The sequence below is a fragment of the Bubalus kerabau genome, chromosome 10 (assembly GCF_029407905.1).
Source record: "Bubalus kerabau isolate K-KA32 ecotype Philippines breed swamp buffalo chromosome 10, PCC_UOA_SB_1v2, whole genome shotgun sequence".
Lineage (NCBI taxonomy): Eukaryota > Metazoa > Chordata > Mammalia > Artiodactyla > Bovidae > Bubalus > Bubalus kerabau.
Window position 1 is genome coordinate 17,890,638 of NC_073633.1, and position 19,159 is coordinate 17,909,796.

General features: G+C 50.9%; 1 protein-coding gene and 1 non-coding gene across 3 annotated transcripts in view; both read left to right on the forward strand.

The window, feature by feature from the left end:
• The window catches only part of SMAD6 (SMAD family member 6), a 77,206-nt gene that overhangs the window by 23,937 nt on the left and 34,110 nt on the right, over nt 1-19,159 (forward strand). The window lies entirely within an intron of this gene.
• Nucleotides 4,659-4,731, forward strand: TRNAS-GGA (transfer RNA serine (anticodon GGA)). The gene has a single exon. It is a non-coding gene; the product is annotated as a tRNA-Ser (tRNA).

The window sequence follows — 19,159 nt, forward strand, 5'->3', positions numbered from 1 at the left end:
ACAGACCTAGAAGGGATCTGAAGTGCCTGGGCCATCTTCCCCTCAAGTCAGGAGCCTCGATCACTTGATCACTCCTGGGATGGGCGTGCCTGGCAGCTTTGAGCAGCTGGATCCATTCGTTGGCTGCTCAGCTCTCATCCCATCAGCTGCCACATGTGATCTGGGGGCTGGCAGTGGGAGAGTGCCAGTGCGTCACGTCTGACCCTCCCTCTGAAAGTCGCCAGGTGCCTGCACGTTGGAATCTCCACACAGCCTGGTGAAGTGGGCATTGTGACCTCCAGTTTTCAGGGGAGATAAACAAGTCTGGGAGATGGTTAATTCGATGCTTAAAGACACTTAGCTAACGGCGAGTGTCTGAGCAGCACCTCCATGAGGAGGTTGCCTGTTGCATCTTCTGCAGGAAAGTGGGCTCTATGTGGTTGCTCAGGAAAGCTGGAGGCAGCCCCACCTGAGCCCTGAGTCCCTCTCCTTGTTGCCCTCATGCCTCCCTTGGGTCTGAACAGCTTCACTAAAAAATAAAATAAGCCTCTTAGTACTGCCCTGTCCTGCTTCTAGACCTTGGAGTAGGGATGTGGAGTGGGGGGTATGAATGACTGGATGCTCGTAGACACAAGAGGGCAGAGGTGCAAAGCCCAGGCCTTGGAGCCAGAACAGACCTGCGATTTAAATCACTTAGCCTCCCTTTTACAGGCTCACTTGACTCCACTTGATAGGTGGGCTTTGCAGCCCCTCATGGATGCCACGGAGACCCCACCTATACCATAGGTAGTGAGGCAGCTGGAGCACATTTAGCTTTTTGTAAAGGGTAATTAAATGAATTGGTAACCACATATTAGCATGAGGGATAGGACTGTGTGAAGCACATACCCAAGGTAGGACCCTCCCAGGAAACCTAGAATCTAATTGGAAAGATTGGGGGGAAAATCACTTCCTAGAGAGGCGGGGAAAATGCTGTTTTCCAAGTGCGCAGTGTGAGGTGAGAGACAGCCGCTGCCCAGGGTGGCTGCTGGGGGTGTGTCGCCGGGCTGGGGGTGGGGAGGGGCAGCCCGGGCCCAGGGGCGTGCTGCACAACCACAGGGCCATGGGAAGATGCTTGTTCTGGGAAGGGAGCAGTCCTGGAGGGGCAGTAAGAAGTGAGGCCCACGGGGAGGGCCTTGAATGCCAATCAGGGAAGTCCACAGTTGTCTCTAGGGTGGGCCATGGTTGCCAATCCCAGAAATACTTTTGATTGATGGGTAGATTGACCATTGCTTTAGAGGAAAGGTTTGTATGGCTCTGTCTTGACTTGGAACATCATTGACTAGTTTTCCTATTTTTGAAATTGTTGCAAATGGAAGCAAACACCGAAGGATCTTCCTTTTTCGTTTTTAATCGGGATATAATCGTCCTATAACATTGTGAAACTTCCCTGGTGGTCCGGTGGTTAAGGCTCCAGGCTTCCACTGCATGGGGGCATGGGCTCAATCCCTGGTCAGGGAACTAAGATCCTGCATGCCGCATGGCAGGGCCAAACACACGAAACATTGTTTTAGTTTTAGGTGTGCAAGGTAGTGATTTGATATATATGTGTATATATTATGAAATGATTACCACATAAATTCAGTTAACGTCCATCGCCTCATAGTGACAAATGATTTTTACTTTTTCTCATGATGAGAACTTTTAAGATTACTCTTAGGAACTTTCAAATATATAATACTGTATTATTAACTGTAGTCACCATGCTGTACCTTACATCTCCAGGACTTATTTATCTAATAGCTGTGAGTTTGGACCTTTTGACCTCCTTTATCCACACTCCCCGACCCATGCCTTTGGTAGCCTCTAGACCTGTGGGCTTTTCCTTATTCCAAAAATGGAATGTTTATGAGGCTCACCCATACTGTTGGGAACATCGATGGTCACTCATTCGTTTTGGGTAATAAATACTCTGGGCACAGCCAGGGTTCTCCCAGGCTAATGTATCCATTTTACTCCTGATGGGTACTACGGCAGTTCCCAGTTTCTGGCTCTTACCTGTGATGTTACGAATAAATATTCTTGGACAGGCCTTTCTGGGGACATAAGGACATGCTTCTCTGGGGTATATACCTGGGAGTGGCCTTGCTGAACTCTCCATCAAATACACTGTCAGCTGTAGTCCACACTGTGCCCGACTGCCGTCCAAGACCAGGACACTCAGTCAGTCACTTCTAAGGGGGTTTTCGTTTGTCCCATCCACTTTACAGATGAGACCAGAGAGAGGGCCAGTGCCCGTTCTGGGCCCCACAGCTCCCAGGTGACAGAGCCCGGTCCAGACCTGGGGTCTCCCCACTCTGTGCCCAGGCCTCTGCCCACATAGGGAGAGAGGGTACTCAGCCCACCACTCAGATAATCTGACTTCAGGGCCCCTTCCCCACCTCCCTGCTTCCCCTCAGGCAGGATTCTGGCTCCATATCCTTTCTGAAGGCCCTGGGCAGTGCACTCTGGGAAAAACAAAAAGGAGAAAAGAGTGAAAGGAAACCAAACATTGGAAAAGAAGTGTGTTTCCAATAAACTGGGCCTTTCACCGGTAGCCAAAACATTACATTCCTGTACCCCGGGAGCAGCCGGTCGGCTCTGCCTCTCCGGGCTGTAAATTTTGCAGGCACTGGGCTGGGACTCTCGCCTTGTCTGGGGACACAGATGGACAGTGTCCTTGGGGGCTTTGGATCCCTGGGCTTGGTGGGGGGACATGTCACATTTTCATTGGGTTGGCTTGGCCCCCACGGGCCGGGCAGCCGGGCCCTTCTGAGGGAGCAGTGTGAGAGTTACCGTAAAAGATTTTCCTCGCCTGCCCGCCCCCTCTCTTGCTTGGGTGCTTTGATGGGTTGGAGGTGTTTATAGGCTTGATTCATGACCGAGTTACCAGGGTTTTCCACGGAAATAACTTATTAAAGGGGAGGTGCACACAGCGACATTGAAGTCTGGAGAGGGGTGTGTGCATCAAAGGCACCCGCGGCCCCGCCAGGCAGCCCTCCCTGGCCGGGAGCTCCAGACGAGGGCCAGGAGGGGCAGGGAAGGGGCTGGCCTGGGCTGCGGGAAAAACACTTGGACTTAAGCAAATACTCCCCAGACAAACCCAAATTCAAGTCCCTGGAAAAAAAGAAGGGGCTGGAGTGAAAGCCTAGCATCCCTGGGCAACCGTCCGTGGGACCCTCCTGCTCAGATGTGGGGACACATGTGAGTGCCCAGATGACGCATGGTACCCGGACTGACTGCTGTCGTGCCTGCACCTCCCGTTGGCCCAGGGCTGGTCCTTGGTAGGACCTGCTGAGGCTGTGGGCTTCCTGTTGCCTTTTACCAGGAGTAAGGGTGAGAGGGGTGGAGAGAGTTTTCTCATTCTCCCCCTTCCCGATGGTGCCTCTCCTTTGGTTTAACTGCCTCTGATTTGTCCTTTGTGGCTCAGTGGAAGCCTGCCTTTCCCAGGAAGACTTCAGGATTGTGTAGTTCTGAGTGGCTTCTCTCTTTTCTGAACTTCCTGTAGCTTTCATCCCTACAGCACTCTGTTGCTCTGGGTTGATTTTGCACTGATTTTGTCTGCTGTTTCCAGCCACACTGTGAATGCCTTCTGGGTAGGGCCTAGGCCTGCCTCTCAAGGGAAACTGATGGTGCTGGTGCTTGTCATTGCCCACCTCGTGCAGGAAGATATGGATTGAAGTCATTTCCTGCAACTCAGTTTTAGCTCTCTGGCAGTAATAATGACAGTAGCCATATGAGAAGTAATAATAATGGCTAAACTTTGAGGATAGCAAAACATGTTTGTTCTTCCTTAAGCTCATTTGGTCCCAGTAAGGGGGCTTCTGTTACGACTTTGCTCTCATTTTTCAGATGAGAAAACGGAGGCTCAGATGGGAGAAGCAGTTTGCCCAGGGGTGGCAAACAAGCTAATAAGCGGCAGCACTGAGGTTTGAACACAAATCCACCTGACTTCAGAGCTTGTGTTCTCGGGCAAGTCACCTGACCTCTCTGGGTCAGAGTAACCCCCACATTGATCAAACCGGTTGGAGAAACAAGACAAGCCCTCCTGAGGCTGAATAGGGTTTGTTTGGTTTGATTTAATAAGATGCAATCTATGTAGTAAAACTGTTTCAAAGTGTACTGTCCTGTGAAATTTGACAGTCATGTAACATTATCATAATCAAGAGACAGAACATTTTCATCACCCCCAGAAGTTACTTGGTAGTTCTTATGGTCAACTCTTACTTCTCTCCCCAGCTGCTGGCAACAGCTCATATGTCTTCTGTCTTTCTAGTTTTGCCTTTTCCAGAACATCCTACAGATGTAATCACATTGGAAGTGGCCTTTTGTAACTGTTTCTTTAGCTCAGAATACTGCTTTGAGATTCATTTGTGGTGTTGCATGGATGGATATTTGGATTATTTCCAATGTTTTTGGCTATAAACATTTTGTACTCAGGTTTTTGTATGAACATAAGTTTGGTAAATACCTAGGAGATTATTGGGTATATGGCTAAAGGTATGTTTAACTTTATAAAGAATTGCCAAATGGTTTTCCAAAGTTTGTACCATTTTGCCATCTCACTAGCAGCATAAGAGAGTTCCAGTTACTCTTCATCCTCACCAGCTCTTAGTATGGGCAGTTTATTTTTGAGTTATGCTAATAGATATATGTGGGCTTCCCTGGTGGCTCAGAGGTTAAAGCATCTGCCTGGAATGCAGGAGACCCGGGTTCGATCCCTGTGTCAGGAAGATCCCCTGGAGAAGGAAATGGCAACCCACTCCAATACTCTTGCCTGGAGAATCCCATGGAGGGAGGAGCCTGGTGGCATACAGTCCATGGGGTCGCAGAGAGTCTTAATTCACATTTTTCCTATTGATGAGTGATGTTGAACTTCTTTTCATGTGCTTATTTGCCATCTATGTCTGTGATATAGTGTCTGTTCAGGTCTTTGCACATTTTTTTAATATTGGGTTGATCACTTTATTATTGAGTTTTGAGAGTTCTTTTATATATTATCAGTCCTTTAAAAGATAAGTATTTTGTAAATGTTTTCTCCCAGTCTGTGGCTTATCGTTTCCTTTTCATAATGGAGTCTTTTAAAGAACAGAAGTTTTTAATTTTTGCTGACGTCCAGTTGATTAATTGTTTCTTTTCATGTTTTTGTGCTGTATGAAGAGCTCTGCCAGACCTAAGGTCACAAAGATTTTCTCCTATGTATTCTTCTAAAAGTTTTACATTTAGGTTTGTAATCAATGTTGGATTAACTTTTGTACAAATTGTGAGAGATAAGCGTCTAGTTTCTTTTTTCTTCTTTTTTTTTTTTTTGCCTATGGAGGTGCGATTATTCTAGTACCATTTGTTGAGAAGACTTACCCTTTCTCTTTTGAATTATGTTGGCCTTTTCGTGAAAAATCAGTTGATCATTTATGTCTGTTCTCTTTCTGGACTCCATTCTATTTCACTGTCTATGTGTCTATCCTTTTACCAATGCCATACTGTCCGGATTATTGTAGCTTCATTGTGAGTTTTTAAAAATTTTTGTTTGTTTTTGGCTGTGCTGGATCTTTGTTGTTGCGTGTCGGCTTTCTCTGGTTGCAGAAAGCAGGGGCTTACTCTTCAGTGTGGTGCCCAGGCCTCTTGGTGCAGGGGCTTCTCTTGTTGTGACGCATGGGCTCTGGGACGCGGGCTTCAGTAGTTGCCGCTCCCCGGCTCCGGAGCACAAGCTCAGTAGTTGTGGCACACGGGATCTTCCCGGATCAGGGCTCGAACCCACGTCTCCTGCATTGGCAGGCAGGTTCTTTACCACTGAGCCACCAAGGAAGCCCCATAGTAAGTTCTGAAATTGGGTAGCATGCGTCCTCCCACTTTCTTCTTTTTCAGTGTTGTTTTGGCTATTACAAACAATTGCATTTCTATATTAATTTTAGAATCAGTTGTTGATTTTCTACAAAATCCTGCTGGGATTTTGGTTGGAATTGCATTGAATCTATACATCAGTTTGGGCAGAATTGACGGCTTGATATTATTGAGTCTTCCAGTCAATGAGTAGGGTATATCTCTCCATATATTTGGGTCTTTGATTTGTCTCATTGGTGTTTTGTAGCTTTCAAAATATGGATCATACACTTTATTATTAAATTTATGCCAGTTTTGTTCACATTTCTCGTTACTATTATAAATTGTAAAGCATTTTCCTATTACTTATTACTAGTATTGAGTTTATGCATTGACCTGGTATGCAGAGAATTTTAATGGCTTTGGTGCTTGGTGCCATGTTGCAGAGGGAGAGTTGCAAAGTGGAGAATTATTTTCTCCTGGGCTCTTCGGAGCATCGCCTGTGCCCCATGATTTTCCCTGAGATAGTCGAGTGTGAATTTATCCTACCAAGACGCATGTGACACTGAGCGAGTTGCCTCAAACTTTGGGCGTCAGGGTTCTGTCTATGACATGGAAGGCAGTGGAGAGGACTGAATCAGGCGACCTGGAGAGATCCCTTGCAGTTCTGAGCCTGCTGCTCACTGAAGCCACAGGCTGGGAGCTTTGGAAGAGGACTGAGTCCTTGCTTCAGGGAATCCTGCCCTGACTTCACAGAACGGAGTGGGCAGGGAACTTGCCTGGGGTTGCACAGTAGTTGATGAGTGGACAGGGCTCCTCTTCTCAGACTTGGACGGGGAAAGACAGCCCAGCACGGATATGGGGAGGGAGGGAGAGGCTGGCGAGGCGGCCCTCGCTGCCAGCAGCCAAGAGGCCGCCAGGAGCTGTGACCCTCAGAAGTAGCCAGTTCACGTTTGGCTGTTTTCAGAGTATAAAAGCGCCGTGCTTGGAAATGCGGGTTTTGGCTGACCTCGCCTCGAGTGTGGAGTTTAAAGGCCTTTGTAACTCTTTGGTTTGGAACCGGGTCTGGGCACAGAAAAGGGAAAACGCTGGAACCCATGAGTGTTCGTTCCAGTCGCTCTGCCTGTGGGAGACAGAAGCAGCTTCCTCTCGCCTTCATCACTGCAGGCAGCCCCAGATTCTAAAGAGTACCAGCGGGGAGGGATGGGCAGTGGAGGGCATGGGCATCCTCTGCCACAGAGGCCCCTGCCTGGCCTGAATCTAACAGCCCCAGGAGCAGTTAAGCACTTTATCCCCAACAGCTTTGATTTTCATGGCACCTCTCTGAGTTCTCATCCCATTGTACAGATGAGGAAACTGAGGCTCAGAGAGGTTTCACTTAACCTGCCAGGGTCACAGAGTAAAGAAGTTGTGACTCAGACCCAAGTTTTCTCTGAAGTCAGAAGCTGGCGTGAGGGGAAAGGCCACTAATGGGCACAAGGTTTCTGCTGGGGTGATGGAGAAGTCCTGGAACCAGATAGTGGTGATGGCTGCATAACGTTGTGAATGTTCTTAATGGCACTGAATTGTATGTTTAAAACGGTTATAACAGTTAACGTTGATTATGTGTATTTGTGATCTTTCCCCCATCCATGCTGCCTCCCGCATAGCAGACTCCTTGGTGTGTCGGAGAGTGTGGACTTTTGCTGCTGTGCTTTCTGGCTGGTAGGACTGCCCGGAGTCCAGGCAGGAGGGCAGGTGGGGGCTTTGGCCAGTGGCTCGCCGTGACTGGGCTGGCCTTTCCATGCCATCCCCTTCTTTAAGAATAGAGAGACACTTAAACCCTGGCGGCATCCCCGAGAAGGTGCTGGGACACTGTCCCAGAGCTCTTGATCCACACAAAAGAGGTGGGACCTGGGTGACCATGGCTTGCCGGCCACCAAAGCCACGCCATAGTCCAGGGCTGGGCCGGAGCCAGAGTAGATGGCCTGGTGCCTGCCTGGTTGGCCTCTGATCTCTGTCCCTTGGCACTGCTGAAAGTTATGACTCTTTCCCCCACAAGAGCCTTCTCCTTTGGGAGGAAAATTAGGGAAGGAAGTCAAAACCTTAGAGGCTGACATTTTTTTTAGACACACATAATGAAGGATGTAAGGGGAAATGATGGGAGGTACTTTAGCCAAAACAAACACACGAATAAATAAAAGGGGCTAAATGAAGCAATCTTAATCATTGTTGCACGAGTGAGAGTTAGCTCAGGTTGGCTTCTGAGAAGCAGAGCCTGAGATAGGGATTTGGACACGCTTAGCTTACGAGGTGGCGTGTCCTTGGGAGAAGCGAGGGAGGGAAGTGGGATGGGGCAGCAAGGGTGTGGGCTCAACTGGGGTTTAGCCTCAGCCTGTTCCACGGGGAGCTCTGGGACAGGCACTGCACCTCAGAGTTGGGCACACCTGAGGCAAGGGGTCAGCTTTTTGTTCCCATCTCATTGGCTGCGGGTAGGTGTGCACACAGACATGCATGCACACACACTGGGAGGGACTATAATTGCCTGACCAGGACAGTGCTTCCAGTAAGGGGCATCTGTGAACCATTAGCAGCCCAAACCTCCCAATAGCTGGGGACTAAGGGAATCTGGGCTGGGCGTGTAACAGCATCCTCTCCATAGGTATAGAGGAGTTTATTGTTACTATTCTTGCTACTTTAGCTGTGTGCTTGAAATTTTTCATAGTGAACATTAAAAAAAAAAAAATCTCTTCTGGGACAAGGTTCTGAGAAGAAAGGAAGAAAAGGGTAACGTTCCCCCAGTGAGTACTGGCTTTATGCCAAGCATATCACTGCCTTCTTTCACCTGGGTTATTTTCCTGATGCACTTTGAGAAGTTGACTTGGGACATACTTACACTAGAAGTTATTCGTAATTCAAATTTTAAGCAGGCCTCTTGTATTTTACCTGACAGCCCTACCTAGAGCACATATCTTGTAAGTGGTGGAGCTAAGATTCATACTCATATGGGACAGACACCAAAGCTTATGTGTTTCAGCCTGGATGGGTATAGCACTAACAAAAGGTTTTCGGAGGCAGTATCTTGCTAGGGTGTCAAAAAGGTCTTCCCTGGGACCTCCCTGGTGGTCCAGTGGTTCAGACTCGTGCTGCCAATGCAGGGGGCTTGGGTTCGATCCTGGGTTGGGGAACTAAGATTCCAAATGCCACGAAGCATGGCCAAGAGATTTTTAAAAAAGAGAGAAGTCTTGCCCGACAGCAGAGCCCAGTTAGAATCAATCTGGGCAGCTTTGAATAATCTTGATGATGCCTAGGCTGCTTTCATTATTCATGAGTGTGGAAAGGAAGACACAAAGACCGAGAGGGAACCGTGGTCTGGTACCTGGAAAGTACCCAGGGTCCCTGCCCTGGCTTGGGCCCAGGAATGTGCTGGGGTGAGGCAGAGAGTTGGGGCCCCCGTTCATCACCTCCCCAATTCAGCATCCTCCCACGGCTCCCTGCCACCAGCAGGCGGAAGTTCAGCCTGGCACACGGACCCTGGCCCAGACTGCCAGCATGCTAGGCTCTTTCTCGGCCCCCGAGCCTTTGCTGCGCCCTTCACTTGGACTGCACTGCCAGGCTGTTTCTGTCCATTGGGCCAGCTCCTCCTATTCCTTCCAAAGGTTCAACTCATGTCACTTCCTCTCCGGCACTTGCCCTGGCCCTCAGGGCAGAGCTGGTCATCCTATCCTTCATTGACTCATGGTGCAGACTCAGTGATAGCAGTTCACGTCTTAGCAGGAATGAGCGAGGGGTCTTCTAGCCCCTCCACTGCTAGCTCGGTACTTCTCCATGTCTGCAGGTCGTGCCTGGCGTGGGGAGGAACTTGGTAAGTGGGTACTGAATTGAAGGCAGAAGGAAGGATCTTGATGAGGGAGTGGAGTTCCATCTTTCCTCCCCGTCCCATTGTCCCCAGAAAGGCCCCCCTCTCCTGACCCTCCTTGTCTTGGCTGGTACCTGAGTTCATGTGCCTGGAGCCTAGGCTCCTTGTAGCCTAAAGGTAAATAGGTTTAAATGACTTGAGGGAGGTAAAAAAAAAAAAAAAAAAAATGCAAGTGAGCCAGGAAGTTGAGTAGTGCCAGCTCTGGACCTGGGTAGGTGGAAAAAGGCCCCGATGGCAAACCTGGAGCCTTGGAGCCAGGCCCCAGCCAGCCTGGGCTGAGCCTCCGCTGCCCAGAACTCCCCTCTGGATAAACAAGGAAGTGAGGCGCATGGCCTCCCCGCTTTTGAGATGGGCTATGGCCCAGAAGGGGGCGGAGGAGCTGGGGAGGAGGACGGGGAGCCAGGACCCCTCTTAGACGAGGGAGCCCTAAGGCACTTGCTCTTTGAGCATGAGAAGAATGGCTCTGAAAAAAATTGTTGCAAAATACACAGAATATACAATTTACCATTTTAACCATTCTTAAGTGTCTTCTTCAGTAGCATCAGATACATTCACGTTGTTACGCTATGCATCTCCATCCATCCATAGACTGTCTCACAAAAGGAGAATGGCTGTTTTAAAGTCTTGTGTTAAATTTTGTTGAAAATGCACACCTAGATGCTGTTTTCACATCACTGACTGGGGACATGAATAAAACAGCTGCTGGCCCTTAGGGAGCTCTCTTTCTTGTGGGACAGCTAGGACCAAGGAGCCAAGGGAGGTGGGCTCCAACGCGTGGTGAGGCACGGCTGGATGTGTGTGGTGGGGCGGACGTTGCTGGTCTTGGACTCTGAACTGGACCCTGGGTGATGGTGTACGTGGGCTACTCGTGGATACACCTGTTCATGTCTTCCCATGAAAACGGCGGGTGGTGCTGCATGAAACGAGCGTCGTGATGACCCACGAAGCTCAGAAATAAGGAGAGAAATGACTCTTAGCCACAATTGCCATGCCTGTTTCCCCCTGGCCTTCAGGAGCTTGTCTCATGGGTGTATTTTCACACTGTTGCAGTGCAGTGGCAAAGAAGAGAACATTTTCTGCCCTCCTCCACCTACTGGCATCTTAGAATCGCTTCTCCAGTGTCGCACCCCCTCCCACCCCAGGCTTTGGAATGCTTATGAATAACCCTGCTTTCTCCAGGGGGCAGTTCTACTGTTCCCCCTCTGAGGGGTGGGGTGGGAGTGGGGTGCTGCTCCATTTGGGGCCAGAGGACAAGCTCGAATGGAGGGGCTGAACTGTAGAAGGAGCAGCCCAGGTGCTTTGGCAGCTTGTGGGGCACCTTTTCTGAGCAAGCTTATGGACGGTGGATGCTGGGACTATTGATGCAGCATCTTTGGGCCCTTGCATTGCACTCTCAGGCACCCCTCTCTCAGTCCTGTATCACCTGTGGGGAGCTACGGCCCCTACCTAGCTGCACACAGAACCCAGGTGTGGATTGCTCAACCCAGCAGCCTTCCAGGACACTAGAGACGGCTGAGAAATGTGCAGCTTGATGTGTCCGTCTTTCTGGGGCTTCGGATTGTCACTCCAGGGCCTCCAGGAGAAGAGGGCCTCAGCCAGGTTGTTTCCCAGTGCAGCGCCTTCCTCCTCTGCACAGAGGGATGAGGGTCGGGGGTTAGGGGTCCGCAGTGGCATCATTTGGGTTCACTTAAAACACAGCCATTCGCTTTTGTTTTTCAGAGAAGCATATAGCTCATTAATGGAAAATGTGGAAAGCATAGAAAAGCTCAAAGAGGTAATCCTCCCCCTCTCAGAAATAACTACTGGGAAAGGTTTTGGCTTATTCTGTTTAAATTGTTTTTCTGTTAAAAAATGCAACTTTGTGTTCTGCCTTCCCCCCCCTCAGCACTTTTCCTAAACATTGTTTTTGATGGCTGCTTCTATTCCAGCCTATGGATCTCCCAAGGCTGATTCTCTCGCTCCTCAGCAGGACACCCGGCCTCTCAGGGGGGAAGATGAACCCAGGTGTGCGGAGGGCTCTGCCTACAGGGCAGGCAGTGGTTCTTGCTTCTTCCTCTACTGCTCCTCTGGGCTCTGTTGCTCCCTAACTGGGCCTGGCCCAGGGAGGTGGTCACCCTGAGTGGGTGGTGCTAACCACTCCCTCCTTTGTGCTTGGGCAGCCCCAGATATGGATGGCATGCCTGTCTCAGTTCAGTTTAGTTGCTCAGTCGTGTCTGACTCTTTGTGACCCCATGAATAGCAGCAGACCAGGCCTCCCTGTCCATCACCAACTCCCGGAGTTCACTGAGACTCACATCCATTGAGTCAGTGATGCCATCCAGCCATCTCATCCTCTGTCGTCCTCTTCTCCTCTTGCCCCCAGTCCCTCCCAGCATCAGGGTCTTTTCCAATGAGTCGACTCTTCGCATGAGGTGGCCAAAGTACTGGAGTTTCAGCTTTAGCATCATTCCTTCCAAAGAAATCCCAGGGCTGATCTCCTTCAGAATGGACTGGTTGGATCTCCTTGCAGTCCAAGGGACTCTCAAGGGTCTTCTCCAACACCACAGTTCAAAAGCATCAATTCTTCGGCTCTCAACTTTCTTCACAGTCCAACTCTCACATCCATACATGACCACAGGAAAAACCATAGCCTTGACTAGACGGACCTTTGTTGGCAAAGTAATGTCTCTGCTTTTGAATATGCTATCTAGGTTGGTTATAACTTTCTTTCCAAGGAGTAAGCGTCTTTTAATTTCACGGCTGCAGTCACCATCTGCAGTGATTTTGGAGCCCCCCAAAAATAAAGTCTGACACTGTTTCCACTGTTTCCCCATCTATTTCCCATGAAGTGATGGGACCAGATGCCATGATCTTCGTTTTCTGAATGTTGAGCTTTAAGCCAACTTTTTCACTCTCCTCTTTCACTTTCATCAAGAGGCTCTTTAGTTCCTCTTCACTTTCTGCCATAAGGGTGGTGTCATCTGCATATCTGAGGTTGTTGATATTTCTCCCAGCAATCTTGATTCCAGCTTGTGCTTCCTCCAGCCCAGTGTTTCTCATGATGTACTCTGCATATAAGTTAAGCAAACAGGGTGACAATATATAGCCTTGACACACTCCTTTTCAGTGCCTGTCTCAGGTCATCTTATTGGAAGCTTTCTCAGGTAACCCCACCTTGGGGTGGCCAATGGGTGCTTGCCCTCCTCTGTCAACTCCCAGGAAGGAGGAGCCTTTGCACACCCTGCCTAGATTGTGTGTGCTTCCAGAGTGGGCATCGACCCTGCCACGTTTAGCCGCTTTTCTTGCTGACTTTAGGGGAAGGCCTTAGTATTCCCGAGCTGTGTACTTCAGGGTGGGTTCCTGAACGTTTCTGAGTCTTGGTTTCTTTGGAAACGAGAGTGGTTACTAAGGTCCTGTTTGCCTGGTTGTGGTGTAAATGAAGAGAGATAATATATGTCAGGTGCCTAGTATCGTCCGGGGGCCTGCTGGGTGTTTGGTAAGTGGAGGAGGTTGTTCTGAGTGACCCCGAGAAATTGTGCTGTCCTGCCGTCTCCCCATTTGCCCGCAGGAATGAGCAGCCCTGGTGGAATGGTTGGCCTCGCCTGTGGTTGACTCAGCCGCAATTGAATGAACTACACCCCTGTTCCCTTTTCTCCTGCCCACACTCTGGTTGGGGAAACTGAGGCCACCCTGAAGTTCCGCCTACACTCGGTGTCTCTTGGCGGATCCCATGAGGGTGGCTTCGGAAACGGCTTTGGAGATTCAGGAACACGCTGGATGCATCAGTTGGTGAGCCAGGGAAATTAGCAGTAACGAGCTCATTTCGATAGCAATGAGCTGAGTCTCCCTCCAGCTGCCAGACATTTATGAGGCTGGCTGGGTGCCGGCGGCCGGAGGCCTCCAATGGCCCTCACCCTTCTGCCTTCCGGCTGGAAAGAATTTGTATTTAAAAAATAACAATAATAAAAAAATGGATCTCCATCTCCTGGGGCCTTCTGGTTCTTTTGGGTCCAGGTGGGGAGATGGTAGATGCCTTTTCCCTGTGAACTCTGTGTGGGGCAGTCAAGACAGGAAAGGGTCCTCTGCAGCCCCAATGCCTGGAGTCTCAGGGGCCTACACAGCATGTCTAGCCAGCCCCCTGGGCAGTAACTTTAATCCCAAGAATGGGACTCAGCCATGATGCTCTCACTGGTTGTCCCTTCCCTAGTGGAAGACTCTGTGGCACGCCCCCCCCCATCCCCGCCATGCAGCTGGTGGGTCTCAGGTCATGCCTGGCATTTCTGACCCTCTCCACAGTCGGTGCCCCCTCTGGAACCCCGGCCTTACTTAGGGAAGCCCAGTGGGTCATTGGGCATGGTATCCTCTGAGCTGCCCACTCAGCCCTCTGTCCCGAGACCTGCCTCTGCTTCTGGCCTTGGGGTGGGGGTGCATTTACTGAGTTCTTGCCTGAATCCTCAGCCCTGAGATTTGTTTTCTTGGAGCCCCCCAACCTGGAGATCCTGCATTCCAGAGCTGCTGCCCCTTGACGGTCAGCACACGGGAGGTCATGCCCTGGCAGCGTGACTTTTCCCTCTGTGGGCCTCAGTTTCCACCTCGGGATGTAACCATGCTCTGCTCTTCCATGAGTCACCCTGGCTGTGGCAGCTGCCCAGGGAAGGCTGAGCGAATGGGTGGACGCATGCACCAGCCAGAGACCCTGCAGGGCCTACTCCCATGGCATTCTGAGCGTCCCCTGCAGTGAGAATGTAGCAGCTGAGAGTGCCCTTTCTCAGAAGGGTTGGTGGCTCTGCAGTGGGGCAGGTTTTCCCAGCCTCCCACCCCACCCCCTACTCCCAGCCAATGCTGCAGGGTTGACATGGGCTGTGCTCTCTTGGGGTGGCTGGTGGTGGGGCTTAGACAGTGAGCAGGGGGTCTAGCATGGAGTCAGTTTTCGTGTCTGCAAAGTGGGTGTCTTCCTGGAAGGGCTTTGTGTGGCATGGGAGTGATGTACAGTGGCTGTGCAGGGATTGTCCATCTAGCTATCAGTGTCACTGACGTCCTCCTTAGGCGAAGAGGCCTACAGACATTAGACGGCTTGTTAGTGAAGGAGCCGGCCCAAGCCCCGCCCCAGTAGCATTTCCTCTTTCTTCCTTTTTGAGCATTTAGAAAACAAGAGAAGCACAGAGGAAAAATAGGTTACCCTTAGCTCTACCACCTGAAAGGAAATTATTATCATCTAACTAGCTTGCAATAGTATTTTTCTTGTCATCCTCTTTCTTAGCAAAAAATGGGAAGTATTATAGAAATCTGCTATATAGGTATATGTACATACTGCCAAATGAAAAGAAGGGAGTTATTATTAGCAGCTGAACTGAATTAAAAGTATATATAGCCATTTGTAGTGCTCTGTTTTGCTCTTAGCAATATTGAGAACATTTGCTTAATTCAACATATATTCTATAGGCTTTCTAATGTCTGCTTAGCGTTTCGTGTCATGGATGTACCGTATTTCCTTACTAGTATCCTGGTTGTTGCAGTGATTCTTTTTTTTTTTTAACTCAGAAGCATGGCCTCCTGGTAAGGGCCCTCGTGCACATGTGCACATCACTGGCTATTTCCTTAGAACAAATTCCTAGAAGTGGGACTGCTAGGTCAAAGGCCACGCACTTTTAAGGTCAGAGTGCTCTCCGGAAAGGCTGTACCCATTTTCTCTCCCAGCAGCCGTGAATGAGAGGGCCCGGATCTTGTAACTCACAACCCTTTGCTCTTTCCAAACCACGAGCCCAGAAAGAGTTGAGGGGGGGGAGAAAAAAAAACCACGGTGCTGGGAGCGACTTCCTGCCAGAGGAAGGGAGGCACTTGGTAAATAGTCCACTCCCAGTGTTTGAGTGGATGCTCTGCGGCCTGCCTTGGGAGCAGAGGAAAGAGCTGAGACCTGTCCATGTCTCAGGTGGCTTCTCCTCCCCCTGGATGGGGCGGATGCTGACCACCTGAAAGGCCACAGGAGCGTGAGCGCAGGACGTGTGCCTGGGCCGACCCTGGTGTCTGATGCAGGCGCGTGGACCAGACCTATGGTGAATGTTTGTTGAATAACAGAAAGCAGCTTGCTACCGGCGGAAGCTGGTGTGAGCTCTTTGAAGTAGGGTTTGAGTCTTGTTCACTGCTGGCTACGCCCCGAGCCTAGAACCATGTCCCTTCTCCATAAACTCTGGCTGGGTGAACGAAGGTTCCCAGGGACAAATGCATCCAAGAACTTGGCAGAGGAATGGTCCAGATCTCCACAAGGGAACTGATGACCCATTGTGTGCCCCATGCATCCCCTGCCCCGCTCCTGGGTGCTGGAAAGGGCCGGACAGGGAGTCTGGATGCCAGTTTCATGCTCCCCTCCTGTGTGAGCAGGGGCAGTTGCCTCGCTGACTGAGCCTCAGTGCCCGCAACCACCAGCACCAGCACTCAGTGGCATGTGGGATCTTAGCTCCCTAACCCGGTATCGAACCTGTGCCCCCTGCAGTGGAAGCTTGGAGTCTTAACCACTGGACCACCAGGGAAGTCCCTTAGCCTGTTTCTTAAGGGACTAGACTTTGTTCTCAGGGGCACCCTTCTGTGGTCAGGATGTGGGTGAAGAGTCTGTCAGTCCGCAAGACTGGCCCCACATATCCAGCCAGATTGGGTCCCCCAGTGACCTCAGGATGGAGGGTACCTCCTGTCCCAGCCTGGTCCCTGCCACTGCTTCCTACCCACTGGTCCTCAGGGGAGGGGATATGGAAATGAGGTGATCAGGCCCTTCCCCAGCACCTCCATTTTGAATAAGGTTGTGGATTGTTTATTTGAGAGAAGAGAGGCCCCAGCCAAACATCCTGCTTTTAAAGTCTGGAGCTCCAGCCCCAGGCCATTCAGCCCCACCCTACCACCCAAGAGGCCCTGCTTTTGCAGCACCCACCCGACTGGCATGCCTTCTGCCCTTCAGCTTGACTCCCCCATCCCCTCCCCACCTCTCTTCTGCCTACCTGGGGCCCACAGTAAAACAGCTTTTGGGGGGCTCTCTTTTCCCTCCTGCTCTGTTCCCTTCCACTCCTTTCCCTAAACTTCCCCTTTGCTCAGGCTAAAAGAAGGGCTTCCTACTCTAGGAGGGACTGTAATTATTTTAGCAAAAGACTTTCCCATCTTAGATTTGTGTCTTCAAGTTCTGAGTACAAGATCATTTTGTTGGTGAGGACTTAAGCAAAGCCCTTTGCTCAGGGCACATGGCCCATCAGCAGCCTAGCGCAGGACAGAGAATTGGGCTGGGAAAGCTGGAACTCCAGTGCAGCCTCTGCCTCCAGCTTCCTGTGTGACCATGGACAAGTCTCATTCCCTCTCTGGGCCTCAGCTTGCTCCTACACAGTGTGAATGGATGGTCTCTTGAGTTCCTTTCCACCCCTGCTTCTCTAAGTGAGAGTCACCTGACATCAGGTGGGGAGGCGCCTTAGAGTGCCTCCGGAGGCCTGTGGCACCCCAACCCCTCCCTTGCGCCCCACTTCCCGCAGCCAGTTTGGAGCCAGAGACAAAAGCGTACTCTGGGCGGAAGGTGCGGCCAGTAGGGATGTGTGCTGGTGCCTGGCTGGCGGGCTCTGATAAGAGGCCGAGGCTCCCCATGAATCAGCTGGAGGTGCTGGGGGTGGGGGAGATAGGGCAGGCTGGCACCCTCTGGGGCCTCGTTCAGGTGAGAGGTTTCAGGGCACAGGCAGACAGAAAGGGACCCCGGCAGCGGTGCCTCTGTGCTGACTCTTGTCCTGTTTAATGTTTGCAAGCCTGGGATTTTCTGGCCCCAACAAACCTGGGAGCTTCAAACGGCCACGTGACCCTGAGGCTCTCTCCTGGTCGTGGGACAATGTGTGGGATGGGACGTGTGTGGTTTCTGGAAGTTAAAGGTCTCCCTTCCCGGCGAGCCAGCTCTTTGTTCCACATCCTCAAGGACCCTGACTTCAGCCTATTGTTCCTGCTGCTGACACAGAGGCTCCGAGTTCCTCTCTGGACTTGGGCTGGGGTGGGGGGTTCCTGGTGTTGGCGGTGGGGGCCTGGGGGTTGGGATCTGTGCTTACCTGCTTGTGAAAAGGCATCCTCTCATTCAGGGAAAACCTCATTTGGGGACACCCTCTTGCTGTGTGGGAGGCTGAGACAGCAACTGCCAGGCTTTTGTGTCTTTTGAGTTTTGTCAAACTGAGGCTTGGTGACTTGTGGCTGCGGCTGATTCCGCGCCGTTGGTGGGCATGATAATTAAACTGCTCGGGTGGCCAGTCAAGGACGAGGTTCAGTGTGACAGTAGCTGATGGCGGCATTGTGGAGAGGACTCACTTCTGGATGTGAACGGTGATGACGGCCCACTAGCAAACCCAGCGTGTCCCCCCAGTGCGGCGTCATTCGAGTCCCAGCGTGTCCCCCCAGTGCGGCGTCATTCGAGTCCCAGCGTGTCCCCCCAGTGCGGCGTCATTCAAGTCCGAGTTCATTGTGAAGAGCTGCGTTCTCCAGCGTTGGGAGGAGGATCTCAAAATGCAGAGACCTTGGTTCTGTAGGTTTAGTTTTGTTTTAACACATAAGGAAAGGAAAGGCGTCTTTAAGTCACTTTCAGTGAACGCTATGCAATTGGGCGTTTGTTACGTCAGTTATTGGTACGACAGTACTAATACAAAATTCCTTCTGGCCTGATTTTCAATTTACAAAGAACAACCCAGTTGATCCACTTGATCTTCCGTGAGAAAATCCAGCCAGGAAGACAGAAATTCTTAGCTCCACTTGGCAGGTAGGGATACTGAGGCTTGGCAGGAGTTGCAGTTTGCTGAGGGCATGTATCCAGCCAGTGGGGTGTGGACGGGCCTTGGGCCTCTGGCTGCCAAGGCTGGCCCTTGCCGCCACACCTGCCCTTCCCTTGAGAGCTTCTTCTGCCCCTCTAAGCCAGCTCGTCCTTGATTAGGGTCCCTTTGGTCAGTGGAAAGTTCTGGCCAGATGCCTCAGCTCCCCTGTGGGGAAGCCAGCCTGCCCATGCCAGCTGCTCTTTGAGGAACCCTGTCCTCATCTTCTTGTTCCTTGGGAGTGGGAGAGTTTCATGGTCGGGACTGGGGATGCTGTTGACAGAGCCCACTGGGCCAACGATACCGCCTCATCTGCCCACATTGCTTCTTCACCTGAAGAGTATATTCATAGATGGTTAAGTCCAGATTACTTTCCCTTGGCACTGGGGTTCCCCCCTACTCATATATACTTAGTAAAAGTTGAAAAGTGAGCAGCGTAAACTTGATAGAGGTCAAATGAAACACCCAACCTTAGGATGCAAGGCGAATGCAGGTGGCTTGGGGATCATCAGACGCTGGGGTTATCGGTGGAGGCTCCAGCCACCTTTTCCTCAGGGGGCTGAGTGCAGCCACTTGTTCTGTGTAGGAACCACTAACTCACCCTTCTCACCCCTGCAGAGATGGCCTAGAGTTTCCCCTGAGAGTCCTTTGGGTTCTG